Below are 11849 nucleotides of genomic sequence, written 5' to 3'. Positions count from 1 at the left end.
CAGAAAGACCTCCATGTGACCCCCCTCCCTCCCTCCTATGGTGGGGGGAGCACGGAGGCTTCCGGCCTGATCCAGTGCGGGCTCAGCAGACGGTGGGCTGCAGTCCCAGGAAGAAAAGGGGGGGGCACTCCGCCCAAGATGTGGCTGTGATCTATGAGGGTCAAGCGAGCAAAATAAGTTACTATGAAAATACAATTTTTTTTTCCCCAATATTTTTTATTGAGATTTTTAGAATAGATTACAGTGTAATATAATAACAAAATAAGTAATCCAGCAATGCATAAACCGCATAAACACAGGTTAGGTGTATACCGGGGGGGGGGGGGGTTGGGGGGTGGAAACAGGGCGGGAGAGGCGCCCCTCGAGGCCGTCCGTTCGTCTGGAAGCCCCTCCTGGGCTACAGCGGACAGGAGCCGGAAGGTCCCCCAAACCCCCCTTTCCCTCCGGGGCGCTGCGGGCTCCCATGGCTTCCTCCACCCCCCCGTTCACGTGTCGGGGAGTGGAGCGAATGGCCTTGCTCTTCCGTGCACGTGTCTCCTCCCCTGCGCCCAAATCTGTGCCCGTCATCGCCTGTTCCCCCCCCCCTTCCCTTGCTGTCTTCTGTGCTCCCTCTACTGGGGGGGGGGAGAGATTTTGGCCCAGGGAAGCCCAGCCTCGTTCTTCTTTTTGGGGGGGATTTTTTTGCTTCCCTCCCCCTTCCTTTTGCTGGCGCTTCTCTCTTTGCATTTGGGCCCCCCCGCTGGGTTACGCCCCTGGCAGGTCCAGGGCTGCAGACCCGGGAGGGAGACGGGCTGACCTTGGAAGGGACACCCCCCACACACACACACACCCCTAAGTCAGCAGGGTGGCCTGAATGTCCGGGAAGGTGAAAATGTCCCCCCCCCCAACAGACACACACAATGGTCGTTGGGTTTTGTGCTTCCTGATGTCCAGACTTGTGTCCACACTGGCTCTTGAGGAGGAGGAGGAGGAGAAGAAGAGATTGGATTCATACCCCCCCTAGCCCTTCACTACCCGAAGGAGTCTCAGAGCGGCTCACAATTTCCTCTCCCTCCCCCCTCCCCATAACAGACAAACACCCTGTGAGGCAGGTGAGGGGCTGAGAGAACTCCTGACGGGAAACTGCTCTTTTTTCAACAACAGCTCTTGTCAGAACTAGTGACTGACCCAAGGTCACCCAGTCAGGTGCCAGTGAAGGAGGAGTGGGGAATCAGACCCGGTTTTCCCAGATGAGAGTGCAGCACTTAAACACTGCGCCAAACTGGGGAGAAATACTCCCTGGCCGGAAATCAGCAGCTGCTGAACTCTGCACCTCCTCCCCAAGTGCCCATGTTTGATTCCCCACTCCTCCTCCTCCTCCTCCTCCTCCTTCTCGTCCACGTGAAGCTGCCGGGTGGGTGACCTTGGTCCAGTCCCAGTTCTCTCTGAAGTTCCCTCAGCCCCACCTGCCTCACCCTGCGCCTGTGCCGCACTGAGATGCTTCGAGGGAGAGAAGAGTGGGGCAGAAAGACCTCCATGTGACCCCCCTCCCTCCCTCCTATGGTGGGGGGAGCACGGAGGCTTCCGGCCTGATCCAGTGCGGGCTCAGCAGACGGTGGGCTGCAGTCCCAGGAAGAAAAGGGGGGGGCACTCCGCCCAAGATGTGGCTGTGATCTATGAGGGTCAAGCGAGCAAAATAAGTTACTATGAAAATACAATTTTTTTTTCCCCAATATTTTTTATTGAGATTTTTAGAATAGATTACAGTGTAATATAATAACAAAATAAGTAATCCAGCAATGCATAAACCGCATAAACACAGGTTAGGTGTATAACACACGCTACTTCTAAACTTAACTGCGTTATCCTACTTTATCTTTTACATGTCTAAATATGAGATGTCAGATGTATAGAGATCCTTAGTTGAATAGCATTATTCTAAATTTTGCGTTGGCTATGTCTGTCCAATCAAATTGTGTCAAAGATATTTTTTGTAGGATAGGACTCCAAATACTGAGTGGATTATAGAATTCACATTTGTTTTTCGTTGTTGAGTCGTAGATTGAGAGATTCTCCAGCATGAAGATGTCCCATACCTTATTGATCCATTGAGACAGTGTTGGTGAGTTTTTATTTTTCCAATTTTTTGCTATGGTCATTTTTGCTGCTAACATTAATAAGTTAACTAAGTGTTGAGTTCTTTCAGGGGGGCGAATTTGTGGCCAAAGGTGCAGAAGCATTAGTTCCGGTGATAAAGGTAAATCAGTGTTTGTTATTCGTTTAATTTGGGTAACAATTTTGTTCCAATATTTCTGTGTTTCCTTGCAGGTCCACCAACAATGGAGGAAATCCGCCTTCTCTCCACATCCTTTCCAGCAAAGCGGTGAAGTTGAGGGGAGAATGTGGGATAATCTTGCTGGTGTGAGGTACCATCTGGTAAGTATCTTCAGATTTGACTCTTGTAATCCTAGTGTTTTAGTAATTTTTGACTGTGTTCGCCATATTTCTTCCCATTGTTCCTCAGATAGTATTGATTTGAGATCTGCATTCCATGTTAATTGGTAGTTATGAGGTCTAGTGTTTTGTGATAGTGTAATAGTTTTGTAGAGCTTTGCTAGTAGGTGTTCTATATCTGTGAGCTGCAACTTGCTTGCCTCGCGAAAATCAGTCGTGGATATTAAGTTTTGAACCTGTAAATATTCAAACCATGGTATTGAAATTCGGTGCTTCTGCTCTAGGTCGCTTTTCAGAACCATTTTCCCTCTGTGGACTACATCTTTTATCTTGTTTATCTTATTCGCTCTCCATATTTCGAATGAATGTGGTTGTTCCGCTGGCTTGAACCATGTTTGTCGTGTGACCGAGCTCAAACTGGAGTATTTGTTGATTAGTTTCATTTTGATGTCGTACCATGTTTTAATAGCTGCCTTCGAGAACAAGTTCGTTATTTGGTTATCTATTTTTTAAAGAGATTTATGCCATAGTAGTTCTTGAAACGAGGAAACCCTGATGCCTGCTTCCTCTATTTTGTTCCAGTCTAATGTGTCTTCATCATGGTATTGACGTATTGTAGCGGCTAAGATAGCTGCTTTTCTGTAGCTTTCAAGGTCCGGCACTGCTAGACCACCTTTGCGCCTTGGTCTTCTCATAGTGTGATAGGCGATTCTTGGTGGTTTCCCGCACCATATGAATGAATTCAGGTCCTTTTGCCATTTTTGTATAAGTTGAGGTGCAATATTTATTGGTAGAGTCCTAAAGAGATACAAGTACTTTGGAAGAATAAAGGATCTGATCACAGCTATTCTATCCAGCCACGATAAACTTTTTGCTTCCCAGGATTCCAGTGTATGTTTAACACCTTTATGCATTTCCACATGATTTGTTTTAATAAGGTCCGAGAGCTCCAAAGGAATTTGAATGCCTAAATATTGGATAGTGTTTTGAGCCCATTGAAAGGTATAATTCGACTTAATCCGTTTCTCTTCCATTTTTGTTAACTTGACTGGGTATATCACCGTTTTATTTTGGTTAACTGTTAGACCAGAGACTGTGGCAAACTGCAATAGAGAGCGATGGATGGTTTCTAAGGAATTGATGGGGTTACTAACGTACAGTATGACATCATCTGCGAAGAGACTTAGCTTATGTTGATTGTCTCCAACGCGTATGCCTTCAAAATAGTTGTTAGATCTCAATTCGCATGCTAAAGGCTCCAACGCGAGAACAAATAAAATGGGGGACAGAGGACAGCCTTGTCTTGTACCTCTAAATAAAGTGATTTTATTGCGATCGATCTCCGTTTATTAATAGTTTTGCCTTTGGTTCTTTGTAAATTGCTTGGATGATATTCTTAAAACTGGGACCAAAGTTCATCAGGTCAAGTAAAGCTTTTAGGAAGTCAATCTCAATAGAGTCGAACGCTTTTACAATATCAATTGCCATCAGCAGCACACTCTTTGTTGATTTTTTCTTGCTTTGTTGAATTATGTCAATCATTTTCCGTATGTTGTCTGCTATGTCTCTGGAAGGTATAAAACCGGACTGGTCCTTATTAACATACTCCGCTATAATGTGTTGTAATCGAGAAGCAATGACCGCTGTGAATATTTTGTAGTCTACGTTTAGTAATGAAATAGGTCTATATGACTTGGGATCTGCTGCGTCTTTGTCTTTTTTCGGAATCAAAATCACGTTGGCTGACTGCCATGATGGTGGTAGTTGGCCTTTCTCTCTAATACACTCACAGGTATTTAATAAAGGCTCAATTATTTGTTGCTGGAAAACTTTATAAAATTCAGGTATAAACCCGTCAGGCCCAGGAGCTTTGTTGTTCTTGAGCTTTTTTATTACGTGTTCAATTTCTTTTGTAGTTATTGGAGCATCCAGTAAGTGAATATGATCCTCAGTCAGTTTAGGAAGCGAAGCAATAGATTGTAAGTAGTCTTGTATTCTCTTAGGATTTGGGTTTCGCGAGGTATATAGTGTTTCATAGAAGGCTTGTATTACCTCTATAATTTTTTTGGAGTCGTGATGAAGCTTGTTTTGTCGATCTTTTATTCCGCCAATAAATCGATCTGCTTGTCTTTTCTTAAGTCTCCAAGCCAGTATTCTTAAGTGTTTTGAGTTGCTTGTTTGTGTTTTTTTACGATAATCAAAGTCTTCTTTTAATATTTCCGTTGCTTCCATCATTTCCAGTTGTTTTCTGGTTTCTAAGAGTTTTCTGTATATTTTTTTACCACACGTTCTTTTGTGTGTTTCTTCAAGACCTTTGATTTTGAGGATGAGTTCGGATTTAATTTTACACTTCTCTTTTCTGCAGGCAGCCAATAAGGAGATACATTGACCTCGTATAACTGCTTTGGAGGCATCCCATACGGTAAGGCAATCGATTTCATTTAGTGAATTAGTTTTAAAGTAATTTGTAATTTCTTGTCGTAGAACATATTGTGTGTCAATATCATACAGTAGCATTTTATTAAATCTCCATGTTGGCTCTTTAGGTTTTGAAACATTGAGTCTAATTAAGCACTTCACTGGAGCGTGGTTAGACCATTTTTTAATGCCTATGGTTGTCGAGGCTGTGAGGTTTAAAAGAGTTAAGGGGAAAAGAGTTCTGGGTTTAGTAATGCCTTATTTGTTCATCACTACACAAGGTACGATCTTCCTTTGGATAAGTAAGGCTAAAGGGGGCCTCAAATGGAAAGTCTTTAGATTTAAAGAGAAGTCAGATGTCATAGTAATATTTATAGGGTGTACATCTTAGGTACATTTCCTAAACGGGTCATAAGTGTTGAGGTGAAATTGACAGATTCGATAAATAACAGATACTCGCATCACACAAAGGTAAATCCACACTTGCATCAAACTCATTTAATTCCTTTATTATGGATGACATCAAGGTAATAACTTTGAATTGTCGGGGAATTAATAATAAAATTAAGGCACGGAGAATAGCCAAAGATATGAAACTACAAGGCATCAATATCATATTTCTCCAGGAAACTTTTTTGAAGAGTGGAGAAAAGGCTCTGCCTTCCAACTGGTACTCCTCCCAATTCTTGGCTCATGGAACATCTAAGGCTAGAGGAGTGGCAATCCTTGTCTCAGCCAATACGAACTTTAAAATGGTCACTATAGAGAAAGACACACAAGGAAGATACATATTTATAAATGGTCTCATTAAGAATCAACCAATTACTCTTGCCTCCATATACACTCCTAATATTAACCAATGCAAATTTATAAATGAAACATTGAAGAAATTAGATAAATTTCACACTGGACCAATCCTGTTGGGTGGAGATCTAAACTATATAATGAACTTAACCCTAGACAAGTCTCCCCCACAAAAACCAAAGAAAGAGCCTAGGTGGAACCAATTAAAATTAATCCTACAAAAATTTGATCTACATGACGTCTGGAGAATCAAGAATGACCCCACTAGAGATTTTACCTACTATTCTCCTCGCCACAACTCTCACTCAAGAATTGACTATATTTTAGTCTCGAAATACAAATATTTATTCTGGTGTACACAATAAAGGTAAAGGTAAAGGTTCCCTTGCTCGAAAGCCAGTCGAATCCGACTCTAGGGTTGCGGTGCTCATCTCCGTTTCAAAGCCGAAGAGCCAGCGCTGTCCGAAGACGTTTCCGTGGTCATGTGGCCGGCATGACTAAACACCAAGGCGCACAGAACGCTGTTACCTTCCCACCGAAGTGGTACCTATTTATCTACTTGCAATTTCTTGCTTTCGAACTGCTAGGTTGGCAGGAGCTGGAACTAGAGATGGGAGCTCACCCCATCATGCGGCACCCGGGTCTCGAACCGCTGATATCAGACGCTTAAAACCTTTGCCCCAGAGAGCTGATAGTGTTACATATACAATTGACAGGTCTGCCTTATGACCAGTAGACCATGCGCATTTCGGCCCCTTGGGGCCTTCCTCAGTGATCAGTGTTACTGTTGTAAAACAACACACATCCAGAATAATAAATGTGTGAAGAAAAGATTTCCGTTAGAGCCGGGTGTTGCTTTCTCATGTCATGTGCAGTCGTTAAAAGTTTACACAGCAGGACAATCTCTCATGGCAACTGCAACTTGTTCTGGGAACCCCAACTTGTTCTGGGAAGAAATATTCAATGTGTCTGGGTGTGTGAGTGTGTCTTCCTTTGACGGAAGGGACACACATCCATTTTCATGTATCTATTTCAGGATGATTCTTTTACAATAGTAATATTGAGCACTGAGCTTAAGGGGCCTAAGCGGATGTGGGCCGGAGACCAGTTCCCAGGCGGTGGCCCTGGCCGAAGGCTTCCTCCTGAGTCAGGTCGAGGAGAAGAGGCAGGCAGAACAGGTGAGGGGGATTCCCTCCAGGTATGTCCAAGTCAAACAAGAACATCTGGCCTTATCCAGAAGTGTCCCTGGGAGATATTTGTCCAAGCGTGAATCATCCAAGTGGGAGGCTTAACGGCCTCCTTCAGCGGCCTCTTCCACTGGAGAATTTCTGATCCCTTTGGATAACTCACCAGGCCTGCTGATGGGAGAGTGCAGAGTCTGGGAGTGGGGCAGGATCCATTCCTTGATCTCTTTCCCATTCCACCTCTTACCCCTCTCCCTCCCTGCTCTTTCAGATGAGGGCACCATCCCTGAAGAACGAAGCTACAGTCCCTGAGGCGGAAGGAGCTTCCTCGGAGCAAGGGCAGAGGGTGCAGGTCATGGAGCGTGCCCCGGATCCCCTCTCCTTTGGTAAGGACCCAGTGGTCCTGGATGCAGTTGGCACATCCCGTGAATGTGATGGGTAAAGAGTTCAGGTCAGGAGAAAAATCTACACACAACAAGGAGTTAATTTGCGGCACTCGATGTCCACTAACTCTGATGCCTCCAGAAGGAGATCAGACAGATTCCTGGAGGGCAATTTCTCCAATTAATTAAAGAGTTCACATCTCACCTTCCTTCCATAAAGAGAAATCAAGGAGCTGGGGGGGGAGGGGAAGAGGGAAGCTGGACAAACCTCGGCAGATCTATCCAGCCTGGTGGATAAAGGGCGCCTCCACCTTCTTGGACAGCGGAGCTCTGAAAACCAGTTCCTAGAGGGGCCAATGATATTATGAAAATGTGGCTTCTGTGCCTGTGCTTAAAGGGGCCTCCGGTGGGCCGCTGTGGGAAATAAGGATGCTGGGAGACGGATGGCAGGCGGTGGGCCTGGCCACCACCCATTGTTCCCTCTAAGCTGAGTTAGTGTGAGCTAGCTCAAATTTTTTAGCCTCCAGCTAACAGATTTTTGTCTTGGCTCAGGAAGGAGGGCTCCAGAGCAAACCAATTTAGGCAGCAGCCAAATTGCTGGCTCACAACTTTAAAGCCAGTAACTCACAAAGAATTTTTGCTCACAAGACTCCACAGCTTAGAGGGAACTTTGCCACCACCCCCTATAGAGGAAAGCCTGAACACCAGGTCGTGACTTCATCAAAGGTAGTCGTAACATTCCCTGAACTCTGCAGTTGCCAGCTACTGTCACAAGTGTTTTAACTTGCAGTTTCTCGTATACTAAACAAGATATTCTCTTGATGTTTTCACTGCAGTATTCCAGATTCTTCACACTAGCTTACACTGTTACTGAGTTCAGTTTCCCTTGCATATTTGAGTGTATGTTTCGTATAATTTACAAGCATATAATAGGAGAAAGTGGTGGATGTCTGTCGTATGATGGAAAGAACAAAACAATAACAATGAAACCACTGCTCTGCTAAAATACTAATTTACTGTGATCTGTCAGATCACCACTGCAGAACGGTTGTGGAAAGAACAGGTTCATGTGGTTTAGTCAAACCGCAGACCAAAAACAAACTGAATTAGCAAAGCTAATCTTAATATGAAGATTCTCTTCTTTAAATTATTACTTGGATGGCCAACCGTAATAGTCACAGTAGATTATATCCGTACTAGAGAGTCAGTGTGGCCCATATTTATGGAGCTAGGTTTTGAAATTCTAAATTGTCAGATTTTATTGCATAGAATTAGGATAACACACACATTCATTTGAGCAATGTAGATAGATAAAACGTACACCCTGACACATAGATGCTACAGCAGTAACTGAGGTGTTATAATTACAGCTGACAATAGAATTGCTGTAGATAAAATACATACAACTTTTCTCAAAGAGTACAACAATCAATCTTCCTATGGAACTTCTTTTGAGTAAATTAGTAAATTAGAGGGTATAAATAAATAAATAAATAAAATTAAATAAATAAATAAACTTCACATTGTGGCCTTCAATGAATCTAAATTTCACCAGTTGTCATTTCAACTCACGTTGTTGCAGTTTAGGGGCAAATTAATGTGGAAGGCAACTACATAACTTCTGCAAAGTTTTCAATTTCCTGTGATGTTTGTGACAGACCGTTCCGAGGGGGCTTCCCCCCACCGACTACTCCCCCCCCAACGGAGTCCTTCTGATCGGCTGCCTTACCCCCCCATCCCATCCCGCTCCAGTCAGATTAACTTTTTCAGAGCCTCCCCCTCCCTCCAATCTCTCGGTATTCCATTCCAAAACGGGGGGGTGACCCTGATTTTTGCAAGCATCTCTCTTTTGCAAAGCTGGGAGGAGGGGGGAGGGAGTGGGAAGGGAAGCTTCGGGGGATTCGACCCACCACATCCAGATTCCTCCAAAAGCAAGCAAGATGAATCCTCTTCCATCCGAGAAAATTAAAACGGCCACTTTGCAAAAAACAACAACAAAACCCTAGTTTTTGCAAAGAGAAAACTAGCCCGGGAGAAAGAGACCAGCGTCGTCTTCTCCTGCTCTAGTCAGCCACACAGGGATAGTTATGACTACTAGGGTTGCCATTACTGTGACGTCAGGACCTGGTGTTCAGGCTTTCCTCTATAGGACATGGTGGCCTGGCGCCCCCAGGAGCTCTGGGGAGGGGCTTGGGACAGATGTGGTGTCATGTTGATGTTGTGTCTGGCTGAAAACCTAGTTGGGTAGTGAGCAGTGTTCCCTCTAAGCTGAGTGAGTGTGAGCCAGCTCACAGTTTTTTAGCCTCTGGCTCCAGAGCAAACTAATTGGCTCCAGAGCAAACTAATTTATGGAGTGGCCAAATTTGCTCGCTCACAACTTTCATGCCAGTAGCTCACAAAGTAGAATTTCTGCTCACAAGACTCCATAGCTTAGAGGGAAAATTGGTAGTGAGCCTGCCAGGAGAACTCATTCATACTCCTCTAGAGTCTCCAGATGCGTTTCAGTCACATCTGCTTCTGAATGGGACGGTGACGTGTTGTGCGACGTCTTTCCCTCCCCGCAGAGCAAACACAGGTCTCACAGAAGTCTGAAATATGCTGGCCACATTTATAATCCCTGAGGCTCAATGGGCACCGTGGGCTTCTCTTCTGCCTCTCCCAGAATCCAGTAGAAAATATTTAAAAATGTTCTGCACGGACACAGGGTGAGGCTTCTCAAACGTGGGAAGAGTGGGTGGTGTGAAGCAGGGAACAAGCAAGGAAACTCCCTCCCTCCCTCCTTTGTCTCAGGAACAGGCAGCGAAGAGATGCTGTTGAGCCGTCTTCTTCTCAGAGGTGTGGAAATGGCTGCCGTACCTCCAGTCCAGGTAGGAGATTTGAACGTTATTGGATTCTGGACTGTTTCCCTGGGACCCCCCCTCCTTCCATTCCCCTTGAGTTCTCTTGTTGTTTGGGTGGAGGCTGGGAAGGGAGTGACTGAATCAACAGAGAGATTAAAAGATTAAAACAGGTTAAAAGAAATGATCCAAATATCAGACGCTTAAAACCTTTGACACAGAGAGCTGATAGTTTTACATATACAATTGACAGGTCTACCTTATGACCAGTACACCATGCACGTTCCGGCCCCTTGGGGCCTTCCTCAGTGGTCAGTATTACTATTGTAAAACAACACACATCCAGAAATAAATGGGTGAAGAAAAGATTTCCTTTAGAGCTGGGTGTTGCTTTCTCATGTCACATGCAGTCGTGAAACGTTTACACAGCAGGCCTTGGACAATCTCCCATGGTGAATGCACACACTCCGCAAATTGTTCTGGGAACAAATATTCAGTGTGTCTGGGTTGTCTTCCTTTGACGGAAGGGACAGATATCCATTTTCATGTATTTATTTCTGGATGATTGTTTTACAATGGTAATATTGACCACTGAGCTTAAGGGGTCTAAGCGGATGTGGGCCGGAGACCAGTTCCCAGGCAGAACAGGTGAGGGGGATTCCCTCCAGGTATGTCCACTTCAAGCAAGGATATCTGGCCTTATCCAGAAGTGTCCCTGGAAGATATTTATCCAGGTGTTAATCATCCAAGTGGGGGATTTCATGGCCTCCTTCAGCAGCCGCTTCCACTGGAGAATTTCTGATCCCTTTGGATAACTCGCCAGGTCTGCTGATGGACGGGTGCAGAGTCTGGGAGTGGGGCAGGATCCATTCCTTGGCCTCTTTCCCATTCCACCTCTTACCCCTCTCCCTCGCTGCTCTTTCAGATGTGGGCACCATCCCTGAAGATGGAAGCTAAAATCCCTGAGGCGGAAGGAGCTTCCTCGGAGCAAGGGCAGAGGGCGCAGGTCATGGAGCGTGCCCAAGATCCCCTCTCCTTTGGTAAGGACCCAGTGTTCCTGGATGCAGTTGGCACACCCCGTGAATGTAATGGGTAAAGAGTTCGGGTCAGGAGAAAAATAAATAGTTCTACACACAACAAGGAGTTAATTTGTTTGGCGTAGTGGTTAAGTTACAGCCAGTTTGGCGTAGTGGTGAAGTGCGCAGACTCCAATCTGGGAGAACAAGGTTTGATTCCCCACTCCTCCTCCACTTGCACCTGGCTGGATGGCCTTGGACAAGCCGTAGTTCTGACAAGAGCTGTTCTTGAAAAAAGATCAGTCTCTGTCAAGAGCTCTCTCAGCCCCAACTACCTCACAGGGTGCCTGTTGTGGGGAGGGAAAGGGAAAGGAGTTTGTCAGCCGCTCTGAGACTCCCTTGGGTAGGGAAGGGTGGGGTATAAATCCAATCTCCTCCTCCTCCTCCTCTTCTAATCTGGGAGAACCGGGTCTGATTCCCCACTCCTCCTCCACTTGCACCTGGGCAAGCCATAGTTCTGTCGAGAGCTGTCCTTGAAAAAGAACAGTTTATGTCAGAGCTCTCTCAGCTCCACCTACCTAACAGGGTGCCTGTTGTGGGGAGGGATTCTTTTCCTCCTCTTACTCCTCCTCCTCCTCTAACTCTGATGCCTCCAAAAGGAGATTAGAGAGATTTCTGGAGTGCAATTTCTCCCATTATTTAAAAAGTTCACATCTCCACCTTCTGGGGCAGCAGAGCTCTGAAAACCAGTTCCTAGAGGGGCCAATGATATTA

General features: G+C 45.2%; 1 long non-coding RNA gene across 1 annotated transcript; it reads left to right on the top strand.

Annotated features, from left to right (window-relative positions):
• Window positions 1-2031: 2031 nt before the first annotated feature.
• Window positions 2032-6810, top strand: LOC107122161. Its single transcript, XR_001482899.1, has 4 exons — window positions 2032-2101; window positions 2308-2415; window positions 4799-4855; window positions 6692-6810. It is a non-coding gene; the product is annotated as an uncharacterized LOC107122161 (long non-coding RNA).
• Window positions 6811-11849: the final 5039 nt, after the last annotated feature.

The sequence above is a fragment of the Gekko japonicus genome, unplaced genomic scaffold (assembly GCF_001447785.1).
Source record: "Gekko japonicus isolate JY-2015 unplaced genomic scaffold, Gekko_japonicus_V1.1 scaffold5540, whole genome shotgun sequence".
Taxonomy (NCBI): Eukaryota; Metazoa; Chordata; class Lepidosauria; order Squamata; family Gekkonidae; genus Gekko; species Gekko japonicus.
Note: the sequence above shows the minus strand (reverse complement) of the source record. Positions and strands in the feature narration are given on the sequence as shown.